This window comes from Astatotilapia calliptera, chromosome 15 (assembly GCF_900246225.1).
Source record: "Astatotilapia calliptera chromosome 15, fAstCal1.2, whole genome shotgun sequence".
Lineage (NCBI taxonomy): Eukaryota > Metazoa > Chordata > Actinopteri > Cichliformes > Cichlidae > Astatotilapia > Astatotilapia calliptera.
The window spans coordinates 20,652,628-20,669,498 of NC_039316.1; the positions used below are offsets into that span (position 1 = coordinate 20,652,628).

The 16,871-nt window shown below is 45.3% G+C and overlaps 1 protein-coding gene across 3 annotated transcripts in view; it reads left to right on the forward strand.

Moving 5' to 3' along the window:
• hivep2a (HIVEP zinc finger 2a) overlaps window positions 1-16,871 on the forward strand; it is a 122,501-nt gene that overhangs the window by 16,714 nt on the left and 88,916 nt on the right. The window contains exons 3-4 of one of the 3 annotated variants that reach the window (XM_026142554.1): window positions 14,447-14,566; window positions 15,775-15,929. The exons of 1 other annotated variant lie outside the window; for it this stretch is intronic. The gene's annotated coding sequence lies outside the window, so the exon portion shown is untranslated. The remainder of the gene's footprint in view (window positions 1-14,446; window positions 14,567-15,774; window positions 15,930-16,871) is intronic. One more of the 3 variants, XM_026142552.1, reaches the window with a different exon arrangement.

A 16,871-nucleotide genomic window follows, 5' to 3' on the forward strand; every position in this document is an offset into this window, starting at 1 on the left:
GGACCGTGCACAGAAATAGATCATGTAAAGCAGAGATTACTATCTGCACCTCAAAGCATAAACGTGTGGGCCTTTAAACTTCACACTGTGTCATTTCTGCACACACCAGGTTACACACTCATGCAAACAAACACAGAGCAGAAGACATGCACAGGATGTGCGTCAGTGCTTGCACAGGGTGCACTCAAAAATGCATATGATGTCTGCGTGTGCTTGTGCGTGTCAGGTGGTTTTTGAGGATATCGAAGGTGACAAATGTCAACGGCTGCACTAGACAGTTACAAGCTGTTCTGACAGCGTCTTCGTGCATGTCCGTTTTCTTGTGTGCGCGAATTTCTGTGAAAGAAACTGAATGCAAGTGGCACAAAGCACAAAAAAGTATTTCTTAGATTTTGGAGGGGTAATGTTGATGCAATTAACAACTTAACCTCTTAATATCCACCAGGCCACCTGAGCTAAGGTTCTCCCCGGTTTAAGGTCAGGGGTTGGGTTTTGTTGAAGAAGAAAAATGTAGAATGATGTTAGCTTGGCAGATTTAGTTTTAAAAGCTTTTATGTGTAGGTTTTCTAAACAGGTAAAAATTCCATAAAAAAGAGACAGTAGCTTAACCCTAAAATTCTCCCCACCTCTATGAGTCACTGGCGACTTAGTTGATATAAAGAGGTGAAAAAAGGGGATGGTACTGTGAGAACTGGAGGGCAGTTCTCTCTTTTTAGATTTCTTCCACATTGTGCAGTAGCTTCATTTGGCATAAAGCTAGCTTTTCATTTCTGTGAATGTTTACACAAACCTAAAATTGTGTCGATTTTGTAGCTATATGGCTTTTACACATGGCCTTTTTTGTATGTTAGGCTGTGGGATCTATGTTGTCTCTACCTTCTTTGTTTTTTCTTCCTATTTTAATGTCCAGCATTTACAAATACACGTTTTTGGTAATAAAAACAAGAAAAACAAATGAATGAGGAAATCAGTTTTTAGTTTTTTAAAGGTCATCACTTCCATGGAAACACTTTGGACAGCTGCCCCCTTTCCCCCTTGCACCTCAGACATTATTATTTAATTTTCTTCAGCTGGAGTTTATCCTGCAGATTGCAGACAGTGAGCACAAGCCCGTTGATTTAGGATGACTCCGATATATCAACATAAACACAGTGGCAAGAGCAAAACCGGCTGGTATGTATACGTCATAAATCTGGTGGTGATTTTATGTGCTCATTCTGTCACGGTTTGCGGGGCAAGCCGTGTGGAGTTGTAGAAAAGGACCCAAAAGGCGGCAGCTCTGGTGCAGGTGAATATTTATTTACAACGGTGGGCACAAAACAGCACTGGTGGAAAAACAAGAAACCGGAAACCTAAACTGGGTAAGCTAATAACACAAACCAGAAACGAGGATGCAGGGAGGTCCGGGGAAATACGCAAGAGACGCAGGGAGACCGAGGGGAAACACAGACGAACCAGCAACTACTATGACAGAAGACACAACTTAAATACACTCAGAGAACACAGGGGGATTACATACAGGTGGGGACACAGCTGGGAGTAATTAACATGACGAGACTAGGGAGGCAAACTGAAAACACTCACATAAGACACAGACCTTCACAATAAAACAGGAACTTACACATGAAAGGACACAAACTAAGAAATGCGGACTAGATACAGGAACACACGGGCAGAACAGAGTAAACACTAACCAGAGGAAGAACAGAACCAAAATCGCGAAGAGAAAACACAAAACGCTGGGTCAAAAGGACCCAGGATCATGACAGTACCCCCCCCTCAAAGGCTGGCTCCAGACAGCCCAACAAGAAACAAAACAGCCAGAAAAAACAGAAAACAACCCGACCAGGGCAGGCGGCGGGGGCCCAGGAAGGAGGGCTCGAAGCAAAACAAAACCGGAGCACCAGAAGGCCAAAAGACAAAAACAAAAAACGAGCCCAAAACCAAAAGAAACGAAGCACACCAGAACACAGGAAAAAACAGAGTCCAAAACAGAAGAGTTCAGGGGGCCGACAGCACAGGAGTCCAAAACAGTTCAGGGGGCCGGCCAGGGGGCCAACAGCACAGGAGTCCAAAACAGTTCGGGGGGCCGGCCAGGGGGCCGACAGCACAGGAGTCCAAAACAGTTCGGGGGGCCGACCATGCGGACGGCAACGGCGGCGACGTGGATACAGTTCGGGAGGCCGGCCGTGCGGAAGGCAGCGGCGGCCACTCAGGCGATGGCGGTCCGGGGGCCGGCCGTGCGGAAGGCAACGGCGGCCATGGCGGTCCGGGGGCCGGCCGTGCGGAAGGCAGCGGCGGCGACGAAGGAGACCACGGAGCAGTTCAGGGGGCCGACCCCGATGGCGGTGACGTCCAGCAGGTGGCCCGGAAAATGGCCGGCGATATCGAGGTGCAGAACGAGGCTTGGGCGGCGGCATAACAGCCGCAGGACCAGGCGTGGCAGAAGCAGAGGCCGCAGGACCAGGCGTAGCAGAAGCAGAGGCCGCAGGACCAGGCGTAGCAGAAGACTCTGATGAGGCCGGACCAGACGAGGATGAAGACTCTGATGAGGCCGGACCAGACGAGGATGAAGACTCTGATGAGGCCGGACCAGGCGAAGCACAGGCTGAAGCTGGACCAGGCGAGGACGAAGACTCGAATGAAGCCGGACCAGGCGACGACGAAGACTCGGATGAAGCCGGACCAGGCGACGACGAGGCAGCCGCAGGTGGCGGCTGGACAGGCTCCTCGGGCCCTCCAGCTGCCGCGGCGTGAGGCTGGTGTGGTTCTCCGGAACCACCAGCTGACGAGGAAGGCTGCTGGACGGGCTCCTCGGGCCCCCCAGCTGAAACAGCAAACAAAGGCCGGAGCGGTCCGTCGGACCCTCCAGCGGAGACACGAGACGAAGGCCGGAGCAGTCCCTCGGACCCTCCAGCGGAGATACGAGACAAAGGCTGGACGGGCCCCTTGGACCCTCCAGCAGAAGCCATCACAAAGCCAGCAGGCATGGAGTCCACTGGCAGACATGAAGGAAATGGGTGCTGTGCTGAGCACTGGCCCTGCTCAGACAGCACTGACACGGGGCACTTCCCAGGTGGCTGCTTAAACTCCAGGGGTCCAGAATCAGCTGAGGACTGGGACCTAGCCTCTGGGGAAGCCCTGGAGCGGCAAACAGTGCCAATGGCGGCTGAACCATGAAAAGCACCTTGAGTAGGACTTAGGCTTTCTCCCTGCACGGAGTGAACGAGTGGAACCGGTAATGCTGGAGCCAGAGCTACTGGGGCCTGCGCTACAGGCGGCACTGGAGCCACTGGGGCCTGCGCTACAGGCGGCACTGGAGCCACTGGGGCCTGCGCTACAGGCGGCACTGGAGCCACTGGGGCCTGCGCTACAGGCGGCACTGGAGCCACTGGGGCCTGCGCTACAGGCGGCACTGGAGCCACTGGGGCCTGCGCTACAGGCGGCACTGGAGCCACTGGAGACTGAGCTGAGGGTGGCACTGGAGACTGAGCTGAGGGTGGCACTGGAGACGGAGCTGAGGGTGGCACTGGAGACGGAGCTGAGGGTGGCACTGGAGACGGAGCTGAGGGTGGCACTGGAGACGGAGCTGAGGGTGGCACTGGCTGCGGGGGAGCTAACTGGGCTGAGAGTGGCTGCGCGGGAGCTAACTGGGCTGAGAGTGGCTGCGCGGGAGCTAACTGAGCTGAGAGTGGCTGCGGGGGAGCTAACTGAGCTGAGAGTGGCTGCGGGGGAGGTGATATGCTGTTCACAAAGTCATCTGCCGCACAGAACACCGCCCCTGAATGAACAGTCATACAGTCCGCAAATGGAAAGCAGTCCTCACTCACCACAGCCGGCGAATTAGAAGTCCGAACGTCCAGCTGTGGGGTGGCGCGCTTGCGGCGCGATCGGCGTTTCCTCCCTGCAGACGGCTCCAACGGGCCGGGCAAGATCGCATCCGGCGAGTCGGGCAGCGAGGCAGGAGTGGCTGAGAGAAGGTGGGGTGTGTGCCGGAGAAAAGCCTGTATGGTCAGAGGAAGTGAATTTAGTAGCCATGGCAGGCCGGAAAAGAGCCGTTGTAGCCGACCTTCCACGGCGCGGCGAAGCTCGTACGGAGGATTCTCCAGCCATAGCCCGAGGAGGATCTCCACATTGTAGCCGATGTCATCCTGGAGCTCCTCGGACGGATTGACTGCCGCTGGGTCCATGGTGGCTGGTTCGTTCTGTCACGGTTTGCGGGGCAAGCCATGTGGAGTTGTAGAAAAGGACCCAAAAGGCGGCAGCTCTGGTGCAGGTGAATATTTATTTACAACGGTGGGCACAAAACAGCACTGGTGGAAAAACAAGAAACTGGAAACCTAAACTGGGTAAGCTAATAACACAAACCAGAAACGAGGATGCAGGGAGGTCCGGGGAAATACGCAAGAGACGCAGGGAGACCGAGGGGAAACAACACAGACGAACCAGCAACTACTATGACAGAAGACACAACTTAAATACACTCAGAGAACACAGGGGGATTACATACAGGTGGGGACACAGCTGGGAGTAATTAACATGACGAGACTAGGGAGGCAAACTGAAAACACTCACATAAGACACAGACCTTCACAATAATACAGGAACTTACACATGAAAGGACACAAACTAAGAAACGCGGACTAGATACAGGAACACACGGGCAGAACAGAGTAAACACTAACCAGAGGAAGAACAGAACCAAAATCGCGAAGAGAAAACACAAAACGCTGGGTCAAAAGGACCCAGGATCATGACACATTCATGTTTTGCGCAGGTTGAGAACATTTCTATGCACGTATTACTAAAAGTGGGTCATTGTTTGCTTGGCACAAGTTGATGGTAATGTACTCAAAACTGGAGCAGCAGTTTTCAAATTAAACCGCTGTTGATTCCCTGCTAGCTTTATTAATCTACAACACAAATAAACTTTTGTTCCTGACATTTCATGATACTACTTACCACTAGCCTGGACTCCAGGCCTGACAGAAGGCTGCAACCTGCTCCATTTCTCTGTGGTGGAAAGTGGCAGACAAGCCATTCAGAAAGTAAAGATTTTATGTTGTACAATGAATCAATGAACTTCTGCACAGATGTGAGGACGGTAAAATGCGAAAAATGAAGGTCGCCGATACCAGTGCTGCTAATATTAGCCACACTTTTTTACCTAGTCTGACAAGACCACATAAACAAGTTAGAAAAAGTCCACAAAAGTGAGGTGAAATAATAAAAGGAAAATTTTAATAAAAAAAAAAGAGAACCAAATGGACACCATGCTAAACGGTGAGTTGGGAAGTAAGCAGATAAACCAGTAATGAACAGCAAACCAGTGAAAGCTTCACATCTGTTGAGTCATTGGTTAAAGCAGACAAGGAAGTGAGAGAAACACACCCGTCCACTATGACAAAATACTGTGCTCTCATAAAGACTGTAAAAAAAAAGAGGAGGTGAAGAGGAAGAAGTGTATGTTCTGTAACCATGGTGACCACAGCTTGGTACAGCGGATGCAAGCTGTGCCCTTGACAGCATCACATTGGAGAGTGAGTCTGATACACACACACACTTGTCGAGGGCAGACTGACGATCGTGTGTACTATGTGTACTATGAGTGGTTGCCCTCCTGATGTGCGTGTGTGTGCATTCATCCATGTGCGTGTGTGTATGTGTGTGTATGTGCAGGGCATGAGTGAGATAACAGAGTGATGAATTTGAATAGCATTAGTGGGATATGAATATTGCCGAGACAACAGCAGTTAGTTTGGTTCCCATTTCCTCCATGTAACCAGAAGTCCACTGGCTTCTTTGTTTGTGCATTCAAATGGCATGGAAAGCAGTGTGTGTGTGTGTGTGTGTGTGTGTGTGTGTGTGTGTGTGTGTGTGTGTGTGTGTGAGGGAGAGAGAGAGAGAGAGAAAAATAGAGACAGGGAGAGTAATAGTGGTGTGTCTGAGTAAAGTGCGGTACAATAAAGAGTCTCAGTTTCGCTTCCGCATCGTTCCTCATGCAAATGACAGCTTTGTTGCGCTTGCAGCCTGCACATTTCCTGTACATGCTCTATATATATGTGTGTGTGTGTGTGTGTGTGTGTGTGTGCGTGCGTGCGTGTGTGAGTCAGAGAAAGAGAAACTATACCCATCAAATTTAGTTCATGCATATCTGCATATATTAATCTATCCATGTGGTTTTACACTATTTCACCTTCTTTCAGTCTTCACTTCATCTCCGTCGCCAGTTTGGACAGGCGGTTGCCAGCACTGCACAGGTTTTGCATTTTTCTTCATATTCATTCAGAGATGCTGGTTTCAGGCTTTCGCCTTCTTGCCACTCATCCTTTGAATGGGATGATGCCTGCTGCTCCACTTTGTATGCGTTAAAGAATTGAAAAAAGTTCTGCTTTATTGCACCCGTGCTGCCACTAACCAATCAAATCGTGTTATGAATATGTGCTAATACATATGTACAGTCACTGGCCATGTTTATAATCTGAAAGCATCTTTAAACTTCCTGTAAACACAACACAAGTCATTTGTTCATTCACAAAGGTGACCTTCAGAGTGCAGTTTAAACCCTGTCAGGGACGATTCCTTTTCTTTTGCCATCGAGTCGAAGCATCACTCGTGGCCTGCAGAGTGACGTGGCGACTGCTCCGCTCAAGAGGTGTTCAGAAAAAATAACAGGATGTTTGTGGGAGGAAGAGCTGGAGTGATGAATGGAGAGAGGACAAGGTCAAGAGAGAGGGAGGAGGGATTGTAATTAGGCGTCCCCTGCTTTCTCCACCTCGAGTCGCCTCCTGTCACTTCCAACATCCTTTCGCTCCGTCTCTGCTTCCAGTTGATTTTTTGTAATCTTTCATTTTCCCTTTTAACTCCTTTCATCCCTTTGCCTTACCATCAATCTCTCTGCTTTCTTACCTTCAGCCAGTTTCTTTTTTCTCCTACTATCCATCCAGTTTCTCTTATCCTGATGGCTCCATCTTTCCCTTGCTCTGTCCTCAGTTTCCCCTTTCGCCCCTTCTCCTTCAGTTCCTCACTATGCTGCCCTTCTATCTTCTTAACATTTTCTCTACCTTTGCCTTTCTTTACCTCTCTGCCTGGTTTCTTTTTTCCTTTTTTGTTCCTTTATTCTAAATTGTTTATAATGATCTGTAATTTGTTACTCCTCCCTTCCATCTTCCTCTGCTCTTGCACCCCTTTCCTCCATCCCTCCGCTCTTCCTTTTTGCTTCTCTACCCCCTCCTTCATCTTTTCATCCCTCCATGATCTCCTCTGCCAGGGAGGAACAGGTGGCTCGCCTCTGCTGTGCCACTTGGTGGCTTCCTGCCTGAAACACAGAGAGCAATAGAGAGATTGTGGCCCATGTCAGTGCACTGCCTCTCCGGCTTATAACATGTGACGGACGGAAGGAGGAGGAGCGGGAGGAAATGGAAGAGGAGGAGGAGGGGTCCGTCTGAAGGCTGTGATTTCAGAGACTGAGGGAGAGAAAGCGAGCAGCAGGTGCTTCAGTGTGAAGCACTTGTAGAGGCGCACACATGCACTTAAAGATAAGAGCTACTGAGATACTTCTGTGCCCACACCAGCATGACATCATTTCCTGTCCTCACACTGTAACTCGGCACACTAAAGACCCTCTGGTGTTTGTCTCAAACTGGTAATTTAGCTGCTCTTTAACCCAGAAAGATTAGCTTAGAATAGGTCGTCTCTCTCACTTCCTCATTTGTTTTCCTTTTGAGTCCTTATTTCTTTTGCATCTCCATCTTTTGTCTTTAAGCTTCCTTTGTATAAAATAATATTTATCTCTGCACTTTTGTTCAGACATAATTATTATAAATAAACCTTAGAAATGAACATGAGCAAGTGCATGCTTTCAAAATAACATGCCCAATCTTCTCTCCTACCATCTCTTGTCTTTCCTTTGCACTATTTTTATTCCCCTGCTTTAATCTTAATCTTATGCCGTAGTTGCTAAAATTGACATATTCTTTAAAAGTGAAGGGATTGAGGTTGTTCCTGTAGCCACTAGGATTAGCTGCTGCTATAGTAGCTAGCCATCTCCATATGCATGGCATTAAGACCGATTAGCTCAACGCTAGCTCACTCACTCACTCTCAGAGTATTAAAGCTTAAAAGCTAGCACAGCTGGCTAGCACCTCTCGCACCTCTCGCATGTCAAGTGATGGGGGATTAGCACATGCTAACGATGGTTAGCTCTCTGGCAGGCTAAGAATTAGTGCTTCAAAGACGAAGTAAATCTGGCACGACCTGAAAATATGCTCCAGCTGAATGTTTTTGATGTCTTCAAAGCAGACATAAGTGTTTAACTATGGAGGTATGTATGTTTCTATGTATAATTACTGGTTAAGTCTTGGTAAAACAAGTGTCCCCTTTTCACATCTTAAAATGCCTATCAGCAAGGCACCACTTGAAGTAATAACAAAGAGAAAAAACAAACCAAGAAGAGGCTCAAATAAGTTCTTTCTTCACAATTTAATTCCAGTAAACAGATTAAATGTTCCTCTTCAGGTTCACAAAAAAACTACCCCCTTTTTTTATTTTTTATTTTATCTCTTAACACCCTTTCAAACCTTCATGGGATAAACTTCCATCATTGTGAAACTAAAATAAAGAACATTAGTCTCCAGGCATTTTAAAAACTCACACTTTCTCTGGATGTTATATAAAGACTATCCAACAACAACAACACAAGTCACTCATACAAGACTAAAGCTGAGCAGCAGTTTATAGCAACAGTTACTGTGGTTTCCTGCAGTGCCATAGAATATTATCAATATTCCTGGTACCAAGTTTAAATGTAGCATGGCTATTTATTTGCAAAGACTAAACAGGCTAGATATAATGTTAACAAAAATGCATTTGCATGCACATTCACACTAATAGTAGCAGAGCTACCACACATGGCCTGCTTACAGGGGATTTATGATTCAGCAGGAACGTTACGCCGTAGCTAAGTCATAACCACAAACCTCTCTGAAATCATACACTGAAACCTGGCGTCTGCTTCCCTAGAAATGTAACACATTGAACCTACTATTGATATTGGCCTGTTTAATACTGTTCATTTCTTTTGTGCATTTCTGACTACCTTCTTTATCTACCCCCATGAAAACAACATCTGACGACCTCCCCTCTACCCTTAATGACGAACTAGGTATATATCAATAAAGATGTAGTTTGACAACCTTCAAAACCATTTCTGGCTTTTTTGAGAGTAGCTGCATAGGGAGAGACCACCCTCATTAAAATCAGACCCAAAGCTAATCATTTTGTTCTATAAACAGGCCTGAAATATGACAGAAACTGCTGAGTTAAGAAAACAGCTTAATCCTGGTGGATTTATTTATCATTTCCACCTACAAATGAAAGCTATATGTGGATATCTATATGTCTTTACATGTGTAAAATGATAATCCGTATTGGCAACACTATCCCCACTAAAGATGAAATATTCCAGCAATCAGTGTTTGACATAATGTGAGGTCTTGACTGATTAGTAATTCATGAGTTACTGTTGAGTTTAAAACAATACTGTGGAGGCAAAAGTGTGAATTGGTCTTTATTCAGATTATATTCACATGCATAGAGTGCATGAAGAATAGCCACACATGTTAATAGATTCTAGATCATGTTTTAATAGATATATACATTTTGAGATTAGTATTAGTATTTATAACATAATGTCACAGTTAACACTGCCATGTGGAGATTTTCTCAAGTCTAGCTAACACTTCCTGTGTGTTGCTATGTTTTAGACAATCAGTAGATTATTGAGATAATACAAGATGGAATTTAGTGACTTACACACATCTTACTAATCAGACTGCGTTGGGTCTGAGTGCAGTAATAAGTCAAAATATGAAATCCAATTCCAAAATACTGTGTAAGACAATAATCTCTAATAGTGTTTTGTAATATATTGCTGTTTTTTCCCCTTTAACTATCAATATTTGCTCTTATGTGTCACTCACCTCCATGTCAGCTGCTCTCCCAGCACTCTCCACCCTCACTCTCTCTTTACCCTGAACACACCACAGCATCAGCATTAGAGTAAAATGTTGTCAGTAAACAGGTGGAGTTTGTTGCCATGATGTTCAGGGATAACTGATTAACTCTTTCTCACATGTATGGCGATGACTTTCTCAGACGCATTTCTGACAACAGCTGTGTTTCATTTCAGAGCAAAGTGCGACATTTTTTTTATCATGTCAAAGCAGACGCTGTGTTGTAACCGGGCATTTTTCTGAGCCCAGTGTTGCACTTGTGACCTGTCCAGCTGGGAGAAATCCACCCTGTCGGTCGCCTTAAGTTAGATAAGCGGTTATGGGAATGGATGGATAGATGGACATGGCACGACAGCTAAATTTAAATGTTCCCTCTTGTGTGCACGCTACTCATTACTGTTTGACGATAAATCCACATGGTCTGTGTCTAACTTTTCCTCACTAAGGTTTAAGTTCTAAAAGAAGTCGGAATATTTTGCATATGTTTATGCAAAATTGTCACATCCTATTACCGCCAATGCTGTACAGAGCCCTCCACTTTACCACAAACTCCCAGACTGTGTTTTTGTCCGCCTGCTTTTATAAACTATACTGCAAATTTCCCTTTTCCGACTAAAGTTTTGTGCACATTTTTACAGAAAATGTAACTAAAACGTGTCAGACTTCTCGAAAAAACAGAACTACCGTAAATGTCGGGCTATAAGCCGCTACTTTTTGCACAAGCTTTGAACCCTGCGGCTTTTAGTCAGGTGCGGCTTTTCTATGGATTTTCCATGATTTTTGTCATATCGTAAGACGATTTGTTTTGTGTGTTCCGCTGTTGTACGGCACTACGTTGCCTGGCGGAAGGATCGGGGTTCAAGAGTGGTATGTTAGTCACATGTCCGTCCGCCAGGCAACGTAGTGCCGTACGAAGTAGCGCGAAAAACAAACTTCAAAGTAGCGCTACGCATTCAGCGGGAGGCGTGGATGATGAGCGGCGATAAACTTGCAAGTTATGCCCAAAAAGCAAGTTATGCCCAACTCCACCGGTGGATTCTGACAGCGTGGAAAAGTGTGAAAACATCCACGATCACCAACGGATTTCGAAGGGCTGGACTGCTGCATGATGGAGAGGAGGACACCGCCACGGCCCTTCTGAGGGTGTTCGACTCTGACACTGACAATGAGGATTTCTTTGGTTTTGAAAGTGACAACGAAAGAGAGAAGAAGAGTGGATGACGAAGCCATCCTGAGCCTGTTTGTATCCGACACTGGAGAAGAGGACTTTGGTGGTTTTAGTGCGCAGGAAGAAGAGAAAGATGGTGGTGAATGACTGACTTTTCTTCTTGTTAAAGCCGTGTCACTGCACCTCAGCCTAAAAGGTAGGCCGAATCTATTTTTCTGGTGTGCTGTAGGCTACTGTTATGTACTACATGTGCAAATATGTACCCATAACTTGTTTTTCAAAATATTAATAAAAGTGATGTCTCCAAACAGCCATCTCTTTCCTGACAATTCGCTTTGTGCATATTCTCTTACATATGATAAGTCAACATTGAAACACCTGCGGCTTTTGGTCAGGTGCGGCTAATGTATGTACAAAACAGGATTTTCCCCTGATTTTAGCTTGTGCGGCTAATATTTAGGTGCGCTTTGTAGTCCGGGAAATACGGTACTTCTTTTCTCTCTCCCTTCACATTTCAGCTTCTCCCCTCTTGTTGTCCAGCTCCTTTTCTCCTTTCATCACTCTGAGTGGTTCGCTCACTGTTTTTTCCACAACCCGTCCATCCCTCCATCCAGGCGTCTCCCTTCTTTCAACCACTCAGTCCTTTTGCCTTCTGTTTCATCCATCACTCACTCTGATCCCAGTCTATCCCCCCTCCTCCTCTGCCACCTCCTCCTCCGCCTCTTCAAAGCTCTGTCTATCTGTCTCTGGATGCAGTCCTCTCCTCCCTTTCATCACCCTTTCCTCTCCTCCCTCTCCTCTCCTCCCCACTCTCTTCTCATCTCCTCTCCTCTGTTCTTGTCCTGTCTCAACTCGTTGGTCTCCTGTTTGTCTCCCCTGTGATGTGCTCCTCTCTCTTTTCTTCCTCCTTTCCTCCTCCTCTATTTTTTCTCCTTTTCTCCCCCATCTCCTGTTTTCCCCCTTCTCTCTTTTCAACTTCTTGCTTCCAGCTCCTTTCCCTTTAATCTGCTCTCTTTCCCCTCGCTTCTCCTCTTGTTTTCCCTCATTCTCTGACTAACTTTTCCTCCCTTGTCCTTTCTTTTCCTCTTTCCCCTCAGCTCCTCTTTCATCCTAATGCACCAACAGAAACCCAAAAATCCAAAACAGATCCTCCTTTTTCTTTTCGGCTGTCAGTGGTAAGGTCTCTCTCCAGGCTCTCTTTTCAGTTTCAGGCTTTTAAGTGACGAGGCACGAGGCGAAATTAAAAGACGCTCAGATATCTCCACTGTTAGTTTTGAACGTATCTGTGTCTAATGTGTTTTCCACACTCAGACGCACAAACGGTGTCAGTGACAGGATTTGTCTGACAGCTGGGTGATATTAGACCTCTCTCTGAACTTAAACTACATAGGATGATCAGAAGCAGCTGTCAGGCATCTTGTGTGTGCATGCGTGCGATTTCGCGTTGGACTACCTTAGTGTCATCAGTAAAATTTGTCCTTCATCTCTCTAATTCCCACTGGATATTAAACACAGAGACATTCAACTGAGGGCCAGAAATATCTATGCAAATATGTTCAGATAAGTCCTGTTTTTCAAAAAAAATGTAAATATAGTGACGTTCCTACAGAAAGTGTGATTGTTGGCATGAACGTAAAGCACATTATGGGGAAGTATTAGAGTTAGGGGATATTTTCAGGTGTTTCACATTCGTGAATATAGGCGTATAAGCTAAGCTGTGTCAATTTTTAATTCAGTGAAGACGGAGAGGTGATTTATCTGCATTTAGGACCATTAAGTCAGTTTGATATCTTAATACTTCTCCTGGTTAGCTTAGTTAAAAATGTAAGTAAGAACAAGAAAATGCGACACACTTAAAATCAAAAATGAAAGAATGCAGTAAATGTGAATAAACCTCACCAAAGAGTGAACATTTAAGTCATGGATACCAGCACATCCTGCTGATCCTGTAACTCTAGAGCCTTAAACAGTATGCTGGACAAACAACAGTGAGGTAGTCTGTTGAGGAAAAACCACACAAAGCCATGAATAATTAACTAAGACTAATAATATAATCTGAAATCCTAGAATAGTGAATCTAATTTAAATGGAGGCCCACATTCACAATACACAGTACATTTTTGTGTGGCTGGTGCTCACTTAGAACATGTTAATTAGCAGCACAAGACAAGGAACCGATGTCATGTATTAATGTGGGAAGGTGCCATAATGTAAATTCACATACTGGACTACTATACTCACCTGGTTGAACCCCCTTTTGCCGTCAGATCCACCTTAATGCTTTATGACTTAATAATAAGGATTTGGTCCAAAGTGATATCATCACAGATTTCCCGTTCGTTCTCATCCCAAAGTTGCTCTATTGGATTGAGATCTAGTTACTGCGGAGGCTGTTTGAGTCTAGCGAGCTCATTCTCATGTTCAAAAACCAGTTTGAGATGATTTGAGCTTTGTGGCATCAGAAGACGGGTACGATGTGGCTATAAATGGACAGATATGGTCGGGAACAATACTCAGGCTGTGGCATTTAAAGGACGCCCAACTATATTCAAACCAAATATTCTCCACATCATTACACCACCACCACCACCACCACTCTGATTTGTTGATACAATACAGGATGGATCGATGCTTTCATGTTGTTTACACCAAATTCTGACCCTACCATCCGAATATTGTGGCAGAAATTGATTTGCCTTCCTGTCAGCACGAAGCAGCTCACTGATTATTTTCACTCTTTCGGGCCGTTCTCTGTGAACACTAGAGAAGGTTGTGCAGGGAAATTGAGTAGTTCAGCAGTTTGTGAAATACAGACCAGCAGGTTTGCCACCAACAGCCATTCCACTTCCAAAGTCACTTAAATCACCGTTTCTTCCTCATTCCGATGCTCAGTTTGGACTTCTGCAGTTCAACTTGACCGTGTCTACATGCCCAAAGGTATTGAGCTGCTGCCATTTTATTGCAGGTTAGACATTTACGTTAACAAATGGGGGAGTCTATGTACCTAACATAGTTGCCTGTGAGTGTGTCTTTATTTGGCTGCTTTATTTGTGGAGGATTTAGGGAAATAACTGAAAAAAAAACATGCACATTACATAAAATCAGCACATCATAAATACATGCATACACCCTGACATGCATTTGCACATGAACATGTACATATAAAGGCACGTACAGGGACGAAGTTGCTGCTCATGAACCCAGTCACTGTTTCTGGCCTCCTCACCAAACCAAACACTGTAATTTATCTCCATCTCTCTCTCAGGCTGACCTCAGGCTGTTAAAGGTTTCCAGTTGAGCTTGTGGCGGGCAGAAATGTCAGAGCTGTGGATTCCAGCGGCGGGCAGAGAGGCTGCTACAGTATGTGGCGGGAGACTGCGATGCTGTAAGTGTTTCTGTCTGTGTGTGTGTGGTGATGCTTTTCTTAGGCGGTGTGAGTATGCGATGAAAGGAAGGCTGCTTGATGATCTGAGCTGAAGAATTCTAGAGAAACTGAAGGTTTCCCACCTGCCCTGTTGACTTTGGGCATATCAACACATATCAACAAGTTATTTTTGGTCTAATGACTCCACGGTTCCTGTTCTTGCCCGATAGTCAAAAACAACCAAGTGTTTACGTGTAGTTTGTCCACTTTGAGTGAGTCTCAAGGTTTGTCCTGACCTGCACTTGAGGGAAAGTGGAAACGTACAAAATAACCCCCTCTGATGACATGTGGTCACAACGAAAGAATAGACTTTGTTTGGAGAGAGTTTTGTTTAGAGAAGCAGGTTGGGTCTAGAGCAGTAGGTTGGGGAATTACTGGAAAGCAGTCAGGTGCACGTATACAAAACAATATTGAAAGATTGTTGGAAAACAGTTATTTTGTTCTGTATCTTTAAATCTTCAACTTTATGTAGAATTTGTCTTTTCTCGCCTCTTATCTCCACTGCGATCATTTTTCGTCTCTACATCTTCCCTCTGCTCCTTTCTTCCTGTTTCTCAGATGCTGCTCAGGGCCAGAAGAGTTATATTTAGCTCTGCTCTCCTCCTCCTCCTCCTCCTTTCTGCCCTCCGTTTCTGTGTTTTGCCCCTGCAAAGATGGCTTCATTAGCCATAGACCTCAGCGTGAAAACACACACACACACAGACACACACACATGCTGGGGTAGAGAAGGGGATAGAGTCTGTTACATAAGAGGCTCTCTTATATAATTTGATGCATATTTGATGCTGAATGGTGCAATGGCAATGCAGAAAGCTGTGAGCGTGTGTCTTTGTGTGTCTGTGTATGTGTGAGTGGGTGTGTACATAAGGTAAGCCAGATTTGTGCAATGTGGCCTGCCCTTGCCCTCCCTGAGTTGTTACGTCACAGGGAAAGCTAAAGGTGAACGGGCAGTCACAACTAAAAGAGTGTGTGTGTCAGTCTGTGTGTGTGTGAATCTCCAAAGTATATTACAGCTCAGTATGAAAGGACTGTTTTGATACTGAGCTGCTTATATGTTTTTTTTTTTTTTTATCAGTGTCATCTTACCAGAGTAGAGTTTGAAAGCTGGTCCTGTGACTCCTGTACTTCTCTCTCTTCTCCATTTCCTCCTCTGCCATTGATCTAAGTAGACTAAGAGGATCAATGAAGGTTAATGGCTTTCTACCTGGGTTCACCTCATCGATGCACTTCATCAGGAATGCCCCTGCTGGCTGCACACTCAGGATACAGAAAATAACGGAGGGAAGGACTGCAGACATTTCATTAGATGTCGCTGTCAAACAAGGTCAGCTTTTTTTGCTGACTTGTACTGCTTCAGGTGCTTTACTACCAAAGATTTGTCTTGAACGGTTGCTCAAGATTATTGTTCAGATTATCCTCATGAAAGGGAAACTTGAGAACTAAAACTTGACTGACTCATGAGGGACAGATCAAGAAAGGAACTGCCATAATTTAATCTAGAAGGGTCTGAGATATCTGGCCTTTTATTTTGTCCTGAAATGTCCTACATTTCCCATAATGCAGTTCAGAACTGAGGTTTACTGTCTGTGACAATTAAATGGAATCTGATGTTAAAACTGCCCCTTTCACCACATTTTTATTTGTTTCCTCAAAAGCATGAACTCACTTGCCTCATGCTGCCTTCAAGTCTTGTGGGAATTTTAATGCTTTGGAGCAGAGTTCACACGAGCAAGTTAAAAAAAGGCTACAAAATAAACAGAATGCAAAAGAAAGAAAGTCACTAATAATTGTTGATTCGGTGGATGGGTGTAAGTTCACTTTCAGGGCTTTTGATTTCCCTTTTTTGCCTGTAATATTCATGTAGAGCTCTGCTTTTTTTCTGTGACTGCAGCATTGTAATAACTGTCAGGTTGACAAATGCATGAAAGTATGACTGCTTTTCCTCTACATTGCATCAGCGTAAAACCAATGTTGTAGGTTTATTTTTCTTGGAAGTAGTGAACGCGTGTGGTTGACATGTACAGAGTTAAGAAATGGCATTAAACAGGAAATGTGGTGCAGACTGATTTATTAAGAAAGAGCAATGTTTTCCCATTAAGATCCCAGCACTGCTGCTAACATACCACAGATCAGGCCACTTAGCTATTTCATTTGACTCTATTTTCAGTTCTGTAAAGATCAGCAGCAGCAGCCAGTCAAGCTTTACACTCTAAGGTCAAAAGCCTGCCCCGCTAGAGCTCCCAGTTGAGCAAAGCTGTGGTTATAC